This window comes from Cibotium barometz, chromosome 38, assembly GCF_041138505.1.
Source record: "Cibotium barometz isolate CiBa-2024 chromosome 38, ASM4113850v1, whole genome shotgun sequence".
Classification (NCBI taxonomy): Eukaryota; Viridiplantae; Streptophyta; class Polypodiopsida; order Cyatheales; family Cibotiaceae; genus Cibotium; species Cibotium barometz.
The window spans coordinates 12,443,468-12,456,333 of NC_141083.1; positions in this window are offsets into that span (position 1 = coordinate 12,443,468).

Genomic DNA, 12,866 nt, shown 5'->3' on the forward strand with positions numbered 1-12,866 from the left:
CTAAAATAAAATTTCCTATCTTTTTGAAGAATCTTGGGTGATATTTTTCAAGAAAGTCAAAATGCATTGAAATCGACAACAAACTGACTAAATTGCTTTCGGAGGCCTTGGACCATGATATTAAAGATGCCCTCCATAGGGTTCAACCCATGACCATTTAAGGGCAAAGGGAAAAATATGGGAGAAACTATGGAGACTTGGATAGAATCCATGGATGAGTCCTTCAATGTGGTCCGGCTATAATCAAAGGAGAATATAATCTTTCTTACCTCAAGGACATTGGGGTAGCTCGAGTAGCTCAAATCGGGTGGAGGGACCATTGTGATTCAAATGGATGGGAACCATGCCAGCTAGAATATAATTACATGAAGTAGTACCTAAGAAAAAGGTTATATCCATGAGGGTTCCATGAAGATAAAATGAATGAATTCTTAGAGCTAGCATAAGAGGGTAGAACTATCAAGGAGTATAACTAAGCTTTTGTGAATCTCCTCCATTTTGTCCCACTAATGGAGGAGAGTCCCTTTACAATTAATTTGTCAGAAAACTCAAGGAACCCCTTGACTATCTAGTAAAAAATGCCAAGCCCTCTTCCATTTTCAAGGTAGTACCAATGGTTAAAGACTTTGCCAAAGCCTTCTTCATCCTGCCAACTCAAAAACCCTTGCCATCAAAGAATAAGAGATTTTTTGGGAATAATTCCATGCCTTCACCTAAGAATAATTAAGGCCATGATCCTAGTTAAAGGCCAAGGGATCTGAAGGACAAAGGTTCAAGAAAAGAACCTTCTCAGAACCTCAAATGACTTATCTCCCAAATGTTAAACGAGCAGCAAGAGAGACTCCATTAGGAAGACATATGTTTTAGATGCATATGTTAGAAAATTGGGCATAAAATCAAGAATTATCCTAGTAGTCAATCGAGACTCTTTTCACCTGGTTTGAGAAATCAAGGATCCAAATTCTAAAGACCAGCATCTTGAGTACATAGAGCAATCAGATATCAAGATTCCAAAGACCAATGCCCTCACTACAGAGAGCAATAAAGGACCCCCTCAAAATCAAAGGAGCTCAAGAGAAAGAGCTCTACTCAAGTAGCCACCTCCAAGGTAATGACCTCATGGAAGAAGAGATAGGCCAACACCACAGTCCGAATAAGTAGTTCTCCATAATTCAAACCCTTGTAGCTCTTATTCTTTCATATCACTAGGATGTAGTAAATTAACTCTAAAAGAATAGAAGAAAGGAAAACCCATGCAAGTAGAACTGGCAAGTGGAAAATTCTTTTCACTCACCATGAAAACATATGTAATTCAATTTTTATTGGATGAGAACTTTACTAAATGTAGGTTCAAGGTGTTACCCTTAGGAGTCTATGATGGCATTCTTTATGGATTGGTTTACAGAAAATCAAACTGATATCCATTACCACCATAAGGGAACTATCTCAAACCCCTAGGTCCTTGTCGCTTCAATTAGTCAAAGTTTCTAGGCTACTAGAAAAGCTTAGAAAGAAGCAATCTATTTATGTAGTCAAAGTGAAACCAATAACCAAGGATTCAAAGCCCAAAGAGCCAGAATGCCTAAGTGAATATGTTGATCTCTTCCCTCTTGAAGAACTCTTAGAAATGCCTCCTCCTAAAGAAGTGGATCATGAGATCAAACTAGGAGCCCAACCCATAGCCAAGTGTGCCTATAAAATGGCAATTCCTAAAGCCATTGAGCTCAAAGACTAATTGAGGCAACTATTGGAACAAGGTTTTGTTCAGCCCAGTGTATCACCATGGGGGAGCACAACATGTTCTCCTTTAGAAAAAGAAAGATGGAACTCTCAGACTATGTATTGACTGCTACTACAGAGGTCCAAAACCAACTAACCATCAAGAACAAGTATCCCATTCCAAGAATTGATGAGCTCTTAGACCAACTTTATGGTGCCTAGAATCTAGATACTACTAGATCAGGATCAAGCTCACCTACTAGTGTAGTTGTTCCACAAAGTGAGAAGAGTTAGGAAGGTGATGTGTATTGATACTCTTCAGACTACATAAGTGAAAGTGACTTGGACATAGAAATGGATGAGTACACGAAGGTGGGCTTACATGCACTTGAGGTGATTCCAAAGGTGGGGGCTCCAAATGATACATATTGTTTATCTAATGTAAAGATTGAGGAACAACTTCTCGATCCATTCAGATAGGAGACATGATCACTAATTATCAAAGGAAAATATTCCTCTCTCTTTTTCATCGTTATGCTCATCATTATGAGTTGTGGTAAGATAAATTAGAAAACAAATTGACACATGAGTTGGGTGGAAAGTGGGAGGATGGAATGCCTTGATGATAACATCCTATGGATGGGTAGACCTGATTAGTTAGGTAGCTTTTCAACAAATTAATTGAAGCTTCTACATTAGATGAAAAGGTCCATGGGCAACCCTACTCTAGAGGACTAGGTCAGCAGCTGTGTCTTGCATAGATGAGGAAAAAAGCATTGTTTCTAAAAGTCAAGAATAGAGATTGCCCGAGTTAAGGTTGATCACTCTATGAGTGGTTTAATTTTAGGAATCCTTTAGAAAGACCACACTCCCCCTGTGGGATAGAACTAGGTCTTTCCTACTATTTGTATCCTTGTATCTTACATGGTCAAGGTGTCGAAGAGTAGGAAATTATCCTAAGTTAGACTTAGTGGAGTATTAGAAGGTTTTTCCTATTTAGGATGGGGGGGACCTTATTGCAAATATGTTTGATAACATCAACCAAATTATCTGTGAGAAGCTTGACAAGAAGAACTTCTATGCCTGGAAGTGCCAAAATAACCAATTTCCTGATGGGAAAAGGATTTTGGGACTATGTTGAAGGACCCAATGAGGAGTCTCCGCGTGAAGAGAATGCTAGTCCAATAGAGATAAAGGCATTCAAAAGACTGGAACCAGGGTGCAAGGAAAGTCATATATTGTCTTTCTATCAGTGTGATAGATAATATGATAGGGCATACACAGGATGCCAACACTCCAGTAGAGTTGCATGGCAAAACTTGGTGAAGATGTTCTAGACAAAACTTGGTGAAGATATTCCAAACAAACACCAAAGGCAAGGAAGTTGTAGCTAAAATAGGAGCTGCATACAGTGGAGAAGAAATGTTATAAAATCAAGCATGGTTGAGCTCATGGTGGATCAAAGTAAGTGAGAGACATGATTAAAATAGGAGTTGCATACAGTGGAGAAGAAATGTTATAAAATCAAGCATGGTTGAGCTCATGGTGGATCAAAGTAAGTGAGAGACATGATTAAGATAATACACAAGAAGAGATTAAAACTAATAGCAACACAATGATAATAATTAACCAAAAACCTGCATAATTCTCTTGTATTAGTATGCATTGAAGATTAAGGGTATTGTTGAATCCCTTGGATCTATTAATGTCTCAGTGCAAGACGATGACTTGGTGAGAGAATTTGTTTAAATGGGCTTAGCAAATAATACAAGCCATTCAAGACCTAGATCTATTGCTATAAGAGAGAATGTTCCCAACTTTTGGGATTTGGTGTCTATGTGAATCATAGAAGAAAATTCTTTGGGCAAAGACTCTTCCTCCCCAAAACAAGAACACTTTAAAGCAATCCTTTTACTCAAATTCAAGCAAAGGTAGAGGTAGAGGTCGAACGGGCAAGGCCAAGGTGGTGACTTTTTTGGAAAGTAGAATTATGGATAGCAGTAGCAGCACACACAAGTGAAAGAGACCAGTCTCAAGGTAGGGGGAGCTAGAGAGGCCAAGGCAATTGGCAAAGATAGCAATCGGATCAAGTTCAAAGGGTTACTTTTATTTATTGAAGGAGAATTTTGATGCCATGGTTTACTATTTCATGCCTGATGACATAAAAATAAGTAGGCTTATGATACATCAAGGAATGCATATGCATGAAGTGCAAAGGGGTTCTTCTCGGAGTGCATTACAAACAATAAAGTAGCTTGTTCAAGTGTTTGAGGTGACTTCAAGTGGCCCTCGTAAGATATAACTTGACATAACAAAACAACTAGTTGTTGATGCTACGTTAAGACAACACATCATGTCTGGAAGTAGTCTAAGCTTTAAAGAGTTGGCTATGCTCTTACAACAAATGTAGACACATGCCATAGGTATTTCTTGTACAACAAATGTAGACACTCATCCAATGCCATATGTATTTCCGGTACCATAAGTTTTTATATATAATTGTGATGTTTTCCCACTCATCATGTTGAATGTTTTACATATTTGAGTACGAGCTTCCAAGAGTGAGGGTAGAGTTCAAGGTGCAGAGTTAAGTATATTAGAATCAAAGAGGTCATGTGTCTATGAGTTCTTTCATGGTAGTCAGTTTCCTGGGAAACTGTTATATAAATGAGTTAGAAAGGTGTTATGTTTTCAAGGTGTCCATAAGATGTCCACAACAGGTAGACTTGGTGAAAAGAATGAATCGTTGTGGTGGTAGTGGAGATCTAAAAAGGGTTTGGGTGTGCTTTGATCGCATACATCACGTGCAAGGACGGACCATTATGGTAGCACATGCGTATGATCCAAGGTAAAACATACCCCATTACTAATTTAACATGGACTAAGTGTAGTACTTGCTCTTGATGTTATTTCATATATATTGTGTAGTTTACAAGAGATCATGACCATTATATCATCAGATGAAGGAGGAGGGGACAGATGCTCAAGTGTTATTCTGGGAAATGCTTAATAATGTGGTGGTGTGTAATTTGGATTCATGGGAGATGAGACTGGTGCTAATTGGTGAGTTGTGCACACCATGTATAATGATGGGCCTCAAAACATTATAAAAGGGAGAGAATGGTCTAGGAGCAAAGTTTGCATATTCACACTATGCAATATGTGGTTAAGAATTTCCAAGATTAACACAAACGTCTTTGTCGAATGTGGCATTGTGCATTGGCCGAGGATGATGCACTTTCTCAATATAGATACATTCAATCATGGTGGATAAATGACAAGGTAGAAAATGGAAATATTGCACCAATTAATTGCTGGCATTGACAACAATTTGCTATTGGTTTTTATGATGTTAGGAGCTGGATAACACAAGTTTGGCACACATGCTTACAACAAATCTTGCAGAGATAAAACATGCATTAGTTGGTGGTTTGTGAGATATCCACTAGCGTAAGCATTTGGTTGGAGTAAGTATTTACCTCTTTTTTAATTTTTTTAAAAACTTATGTATTAAGAATCTAATGCTGCATTATTGGCAACAAATTTTTGTTCGTTTTTATGATGTTAGGAGCTGGATGACACAAGTTTGGTACACATTCCTAGAAAAAATCTTGCAGAGACAAAACATGCAAGTTGGTTAGCAAAATAATGCTTCAAGGGTACCATTAGCCTATATGATGTAGCTATGTTTGATCTCGGTAATGCAGTGTTAAAGAATGCTAAAAGAAACATGCTTTTAATGAAGGAAAGTACCATGGTGCAAGCATGGCAAAGTTGATTTAGAGGGCTAATCCTCTAAAGCTCCAAGCCCCCATTTCAGCGCAAAATAGTTACTAAAGCATTGTGAGAGGAACACCAAGCATCTTTGGTGACAATATCACAAAAACGTGTAAGCATGGCAAAGTTGATTTAGAGGGCCAATCCTCTAAATCTCCTAGCCCCATTTCATCTAGTAAAATAGTTACTAAAGCATTGTAAGAGGAACACCTGTACAAGCACCTTTGGTGACAATATCACAAAAACATGTATATGTAAGCCATTATTCACATAAATATAGAAGATCAGAATTCATCACATCAACCAGTGTATGTCACAAAGAATGTGCCAAGGAGGGGGGGCACAAGAAGATTAAACTTTCCACCTCTAGCTCTTTCTCCAACAACTTGCCAAGGAGATACAATAACATAAGTTGAATGTGTGAAGGGGTGATTGAGAGTGACATTCATGATTCCATGTGGGCTATTTGTCGTACTTCTTTGAATAGCAGTCACATGTCAAGGATGGATGGGTGGATAGTATGGCAAGTGTAAAAAAGCCATCCAAAACTCAGTAGCATGGTGTTCTTGCTCCTTTATTATATGGTATGAGGGAATGGTCTATAGATCATCATTGTTAATTCATGTGGTTTTGCAATGATAGTGTTGACTACACTTGGGCTATTTGTAACTCTATTTACAATGCTGTAGCAAAATCTCCTAGCATATGGCCTATTCAAAGAGGAACAATCCTTACCAATGATGAGATTAGAGTGCTTGAGGGTGCAAGTATTGTTTTGTAAAAGGGTCACATTGGTGGTCCAAATGTAGCATTTCAAAGGTTGTCAAGATATAGATCAAGGATTTTAGAGATGGGAGCAAAGAATATAGATATGTCACTTACTTTAAATGCTACTATTTGTGAGCATTATGTCATTAAGAGGTAGGTGAACATGAGGTCTTTATACTAGAGATGGTAGAATTTGTAACTCTATTTGCAATGCTCTAGCAAAATCTCCTAGCATATGGCCTATTCAGAGAGAGGAACAATCCTTACCAATGATGAGATTAGAGTGCTCGAGGGTGCAAGTATTGTTTTGTAAAAGGGTCACATTGGTGGTCCAAATGTAGCATTTCAAAGGTTGTCAATATATAGATCAAGGATTTTAGAGATGGCAGCAAAGAATATAGATATGTCACTTACTTTAAATGCTACTATTTGTGAGCATTGTCATTAAGAGGCAGGTGAACATGAGGTCTTTATACTAGAGATGGTAGAATCAGCAGTACATGGGGAAAAGTACCAAATTATGCTTGTAAATAATCGTGCATGCACATGTCCAAATTTTCAAATAAGACCAGGAGAGGGAAAGCCTTATGTTGCTTGCAAGAACCTTTAGTTTTTGTTCCTCCACGTTTTTGGTTTAGATGAAAACCATAATATGTTTATTCACCAACCATCTCTTATATAAAAAGGAGGACCTTAATAGGATGGTTGGCACAAGGAGAACAATCCCTGCTTCCTTGAATAGCACACATTAACACTATTTGTGGAATCTAGTACAGTTAGTCAAGCACATTTTCATGGTTGTATCAATTTTTTGATATGGGATTTTACTTTATATCTTTCAAATCAAGTGTATTTCAATGAGCATTGCACATTTCCATGGTCTGAATTAAGTGGTCGTCACTCATAGGTACCTTAGCATCTAAGTCATGTAGTAGTTGACTATATATGTCACATCAAAGTCAATTATATGCCCCTTGCTCTCTCTGCTCAATACATGCATACTAAAAACATATGCCTTTTTTAGCAGGCATTCATGCGAGCATTCATGCTAAAAAGAGTGACCTATTTTTAGCCTGCATGCATGGGGCTTCCTCTTATAAAGGGCCTCCAGCATTTGTCTCTCCATAATTTAACATCACAACATAGCTCTCTCTCTCTCTCTCTCTCTCTCTCTCTCTCTCTCTCTCTCTCTCTCTCTCTCTCTCTCTCTCTCTCTCTCTCTCTCTCTCTCACTTTCATCAAAGCTCTCCCCTCGCTTTCTCTCACAATGGCATCCATAAGCACTCCAAGCCTCACTTTGACCAATGGGTTGGAACGTGTGTGTGTGTGTCTTTGAAAACACAAATCAAAGACAAATCTAAGAAATGGGAGGAGGTTAAGGAATGTTTCCAAATCACTAAATAGGCATGTAAGGCTTGGGCGAACCTAAATTCCTTTGAGGAGGTGGATGCAGTTTACCTTTCTGAGATCCAACATTGGGAATGCCATAGGAATATGACGTACTTATGGGTATATCAATGTCAATGAGGAGGAGCTCCTCCACAAGGAGCTTACTAGTGCAATAAAATTAAGGGAAGGTTAATTGTGATACCATTTAATAATCAATAGGTTTAAACCATAGCTCATAATTGTACTGCATACTTTTTATTATAATCATCTTCTACATTTTTGGGTTTTCAATTTCTCCTACATCATGTCATGGTATTTTGTAATGTTCTTGTGTGTGTGTGTGTGTGTGTGTGTGTGTGTGTGTGAGAGAGAGAGAGAGAGAGAGAGAGAGAGAGAGAGAGAGAGCGTGTGTGTGTGTTTGAGAAACAAGAGTACATAATTTTTTGTGAAATTTTGATAGCACACATTAATACTATTTGTGGAATCTAGTATTATTGGTCAAGCACATTGTCATGGGTGTATCAAATTTTTTATATGGAATTTTACTTTTTATTTTTCAAATCAAGTGTATTTTAATGAGAACTGTACATTTCCATGGTCTCAATAATTAAGTGGTCTTATCATAGGTACCTCAGCATCTAAGTCATGTAACAGTCAACTATATGTCACATCAAAGTCAATTATGGCCCTTGCTCTCTACTCAATACTATGCATGCATGCATGCTAAAAACATATGCCTTTTTTTAACATGCATTCATGCTAAAAAGAGTGACCCCTATTGTTAGCATACATTTGTGCTAACAAGAGTGAACCCTATTTTTACCATGCATGCATGGGGCTTCCTCTTATCTAAAGGGCCTCCACCCTTTGTCTCTCCACAATTTAACATCACAACATAGTTCTCTATCGATCCCTCCCTCTATTTTTGGGTTTTGAATTTCTCCTACATTATGCCTTAGTATTTTGTAATGTTCTTGAGAGAGAGACTGAGAGAGCATGTGTGTGTGTGTGTGTGTGTGTGTGTGTGTGTGAGAAAGAAGACTACAATTTTTTTTATTTAGAAAATGATAATTAAACAATATTTGTAAATCATGCATGCCACCTACCCATCTCTCTCTCTCTCTCTCTCTCTCTCTCTCTCTCTCTCTCTCTCTCTCTCTCTCTCTCTCTCTCGTAAATGTAACAAACTAAAGTTGTGGGTAGAAATAAACAATACAAATAAGAATATGGAGAGAGAGAGAGAGAGAGAGAGAGAGAGAGAGAGAGAGAAAGAGTGTGAGCAAGTGAGTGAGAGCTTAAGATAAGTGTAAAAGGGAAAACAAAAGAAGATAGAGAGACTGTGAGTAATCTATAGGGTAAAAGAAAGATAGATAGAGAGTGAGAGAGAGAGAGAGAAATAGAGAGAGAGAGAGAGAGAGAGAGAGAGAGAGAGAGAGAGAGAGAGTGGGAGAGAGAGAGAGAGACAATGAAAGAGAGAGAGAGAGAGACAGAGACAGAGACAAAGAGAGGGAATAAAGAGACAAAGAGTTAAAGAGAGAGGGAATAAAGAGAGTGGGAGAGAGGGAATAAAGAGACAAAGAGTTAAAGAGAGAGCGAATAGAGAGAGAGAGAGAGAGAGAGAGAGAGAGAGAGAGAGAGAGAGAGAGTGAGAAAGAGGGAGTTAGGAAGGGAGAGAGAGAGATAGAGATAGAGAGAGAGAGAGAGAGAGAGAGAGAGAGAGAGAGAGAGAGAGGAGGAGGAGGAGAAGGACATGGAGATGAGGAGAGATAGAAGGGGAGGAGCTAGGCAGTGATGGAGAGGAAAAGTCGGGCGGTGATGGTCATGTTGGTGAGAAAATTTGTGTTAGCCCTTACAAAGTGACACATGGAGCTCGCTCCAAAATCTCCATCCATGAATCTCCCTTAAAAATCACACTCCATTCAAGGTGCCAAAGGAATATCATGAGTTGCTTAAGGTTTTGTTCAATTTAGCACAGATACCAAATGTCCTGTGACATCAAAATGGGGCAAGAAGCTTTATATGTTGAAGGTTTTGGTGAGTACTAGGTAGAATGGCATCTTGTTGGTGATCTCAAAACTTTGAAGAATCTCCGTCCATGAATCTCCCTTAAAAATCACACTCCATTCAAGGTGCCAAAGGAATATCATGAGTTGCTTAAGGTTTTCTTCAATTTAGCACAGATACCAAATGTCGTGTGACGTCAAAATGGGGCAAGAAGTTTTATATGTTGAAGGTTTTGGTGAGTACTAGGTAGAATGGCATCTTGTTGGTGATCTCAAAACTTTGAAGTACATGTTTGGTGTGTTGAACGCAAAGCAAATGTAGAGTTCCCTTGCTTGTATTATATTTAATCTAGAAAGAAGGGCAAGGATGGAAAGAAACATGAGACATGAAAAGATGGTGTTGTGGATCAATTTGTATGTTGTGGAGAGAAAATGGTACAAGTGGGCCGTAGGTAGGATCCTATCCTTCACATACCTTTGACAAGGAAACATTTTTCACTTTGCATGCCTTGGTGAGAGCGGTAGACAAATTTGTTAACAAGTATGTGTGTTTTGCTTATAAGATCTACTAATGCTCAAGCAAATTATAAAAAAGTGGAAGAAGTTTTATCTAAGATATGATTACACTGAGACCAAGTGAAAATCAAGAAGTCAAACAAGTTTTATCTAAGATAGGATTGCACCAAGAGCAAGTGGAAATCAAGAAGGATGAGAAGTTAGGAGTGAATGGAAATTTCTCTTGTAAACCATGCTTTGGAGGAGTAAGGTAAGGGAATTCCTCTCCACGCCACAAAATGCAAATGGCGAATTGGTAGTGCAACAACCATATAAGTATGTTACATGGAAGAAATTTCATGTGGCCATTCTTCATCAAAGTAATGGAGGAAGAACATGGATAGCAAAGTCAAATGTGTGGATTGCACTTGACAAATTGGGAGGTGGTGACTATATTTTACAAGTCAATAATAGATTAGTCTTGGACTTCAAGTAGCATCACACATTACATGGTAAGAGTCACCTTGAAGTTAGTATAGAGAACACCATGCAAATTGATTAAGAACTCAAGTGAGATATGGTAGCAAATGGAAAACATGAGAGAAATGTCATGATAGTAGTCTTTCAGATGTACAAATGTAAAATAATTCCTATAATATTTGGATAATGCAAGGAAGGCTATATTGGTTATATGTAAAAGCATAAGTACTTTGTTATAAACGATGTTGGATAGGTTTTCATAGCTCAAATTGGCTATGTTTAAAAGCATAAGTACTTTTTCATAGATTATGTTGGATAAGTTTTCATAGTTTGAAATTGGATATGTATAAAAGCATAAGAAAATTATCATAGTTGACATTTGGTAAGTTATCATTGTATAAGTTTTGATGAGTGATCAAAAATAAGTTATGGTGTTGATAACTTATCATAATATTAAAAAGTTGTCATTCTCTTATATATAAATGTGAAGGCATTGCTTTCATTTTCTTCATTGAAATCACCCTTATTTCATTAATATACACTCTTCTAGTTTTTGTGTCATGGCATGCACAAAGAAAAGTGCTCGAAGGAATCCTAGCAAGGTGTGCCCTTTGATAACTCTACAGCATGGGAATCCTTCCCACCATGGCATCGATAGTGAGCATACCCATTCTAATAAGAAGGGAGGCAATCCACATGCTAGGGATGATGTGCATGCTAAAGCTCCACCACCTCCATGGCACAAAAAAAAAAGATAAAGACCAGGAACTACCATGCTCTTCAATAAATAAGGAAGTACCAAAATATTACCGATCTACTTATAGTAAGGGCACCCTTCACAAGCTTGGTGAGAGACCTAAAGAGCAGCAATCTAGTATTAGGTTTTTTTCTTTAGCTAACAACAAGGTGCGATATGAATGGTCCCAACCTTGCTTGAAGAAATTGAAGCTTACTTGGTTGATTTCTTACATGATGGTGGCCAATTGGCTTCCATCCATGCCAAGCACATCACTCTCTTTAAAATTTTGTTTTTGGGGCACCTAGCTTACTATTTTGGCTATACCTTTAGCAAATGAAGGAATTTTTGAGTTCTTGAAAAGCAAAGTTGTTTAAGATCTTTATAATAATCTATTGGGAATCATTGTTTGAATTCATATGAAGCACACATTTAACTCTAAGACAGACTGCATAGTAGGGGGTCGCTACAAAAGTAGGTCTTTAACTCTAAGACAAACTATATAGTAGGGGTCACTATAGAAGGAGTACAAATTGCCTTACTTGGTATGCTTCTACAAAGTTGCTATGGTGGGGCTAATTTGTCTAAGTGAAGATAAATGGAAGAGCTAATGGAAGGCTTAACTTTCATATAAATTAGCTGAAGAGTGTTCATGATTAAAGGAGATCAATCTTATTTAAAGGGGAGGTAAATACCTATTTCATAACTTAATGTTTCATCCAAATCTTCCCATTCAACCTAATCAACCCTTCCAACCCTCCCCTACCTTGCCTATGCATCTTGTAGTAGTGAGTTAAAAGATTTTCCCATTTAACTTAATCAACCCTTCCAACCCGCCCCTACCTTGTACGTGAATCTTATAGTGAGTCAAAATGTTTTCCATCAACAATGCATTATCTTTCTTTTTGTTGCTGAGAGATTAAGGAAAATCTTGCAATCACCTCAACCCCTTATCCTTCTTATACTTGAATATGAAGTAACATGGGATGTGCATGTATTATCTTGGTGTGAACCTCAATCAATAAGAAAGGAAGATATGTGTTGTTTTCCTCTAAGCATCAATTGCCTCTTCTATGTCTAATATGCATGGCAAACCCTTTGCTTGAGAGGAGTGAGGATTCTTCCTTGTGGGACATATAGTATTTCTAGTATGCTAAACAAGCTTACAAGTGAGAGGTGTGTTATGTCCTTGCCATATATAGTATTTCCAGTATGCTAAACAAGCTTACAAGTGAGAGGTGGGTTATGTCCTTATAGAAGGAGATAATTAATTTTGGGGATCTTGTTACTTCTCTTTTTCTTATTAGTCTTCTATAAGTGTAAGGCCATACATTGTGATGTATGGGGACCAACCAAGACTGCAACAAATATAGGTTGTAGGTACTATGTTACATTCATTGATTAGATCACACTAGGAAAGTGTGGGTTTACTTTATGAAGGAGAAAAGTAAGGTGTTTACTCACTTTCAAAGATTTAAAGCCTTGGTTGAGAAGGAAAA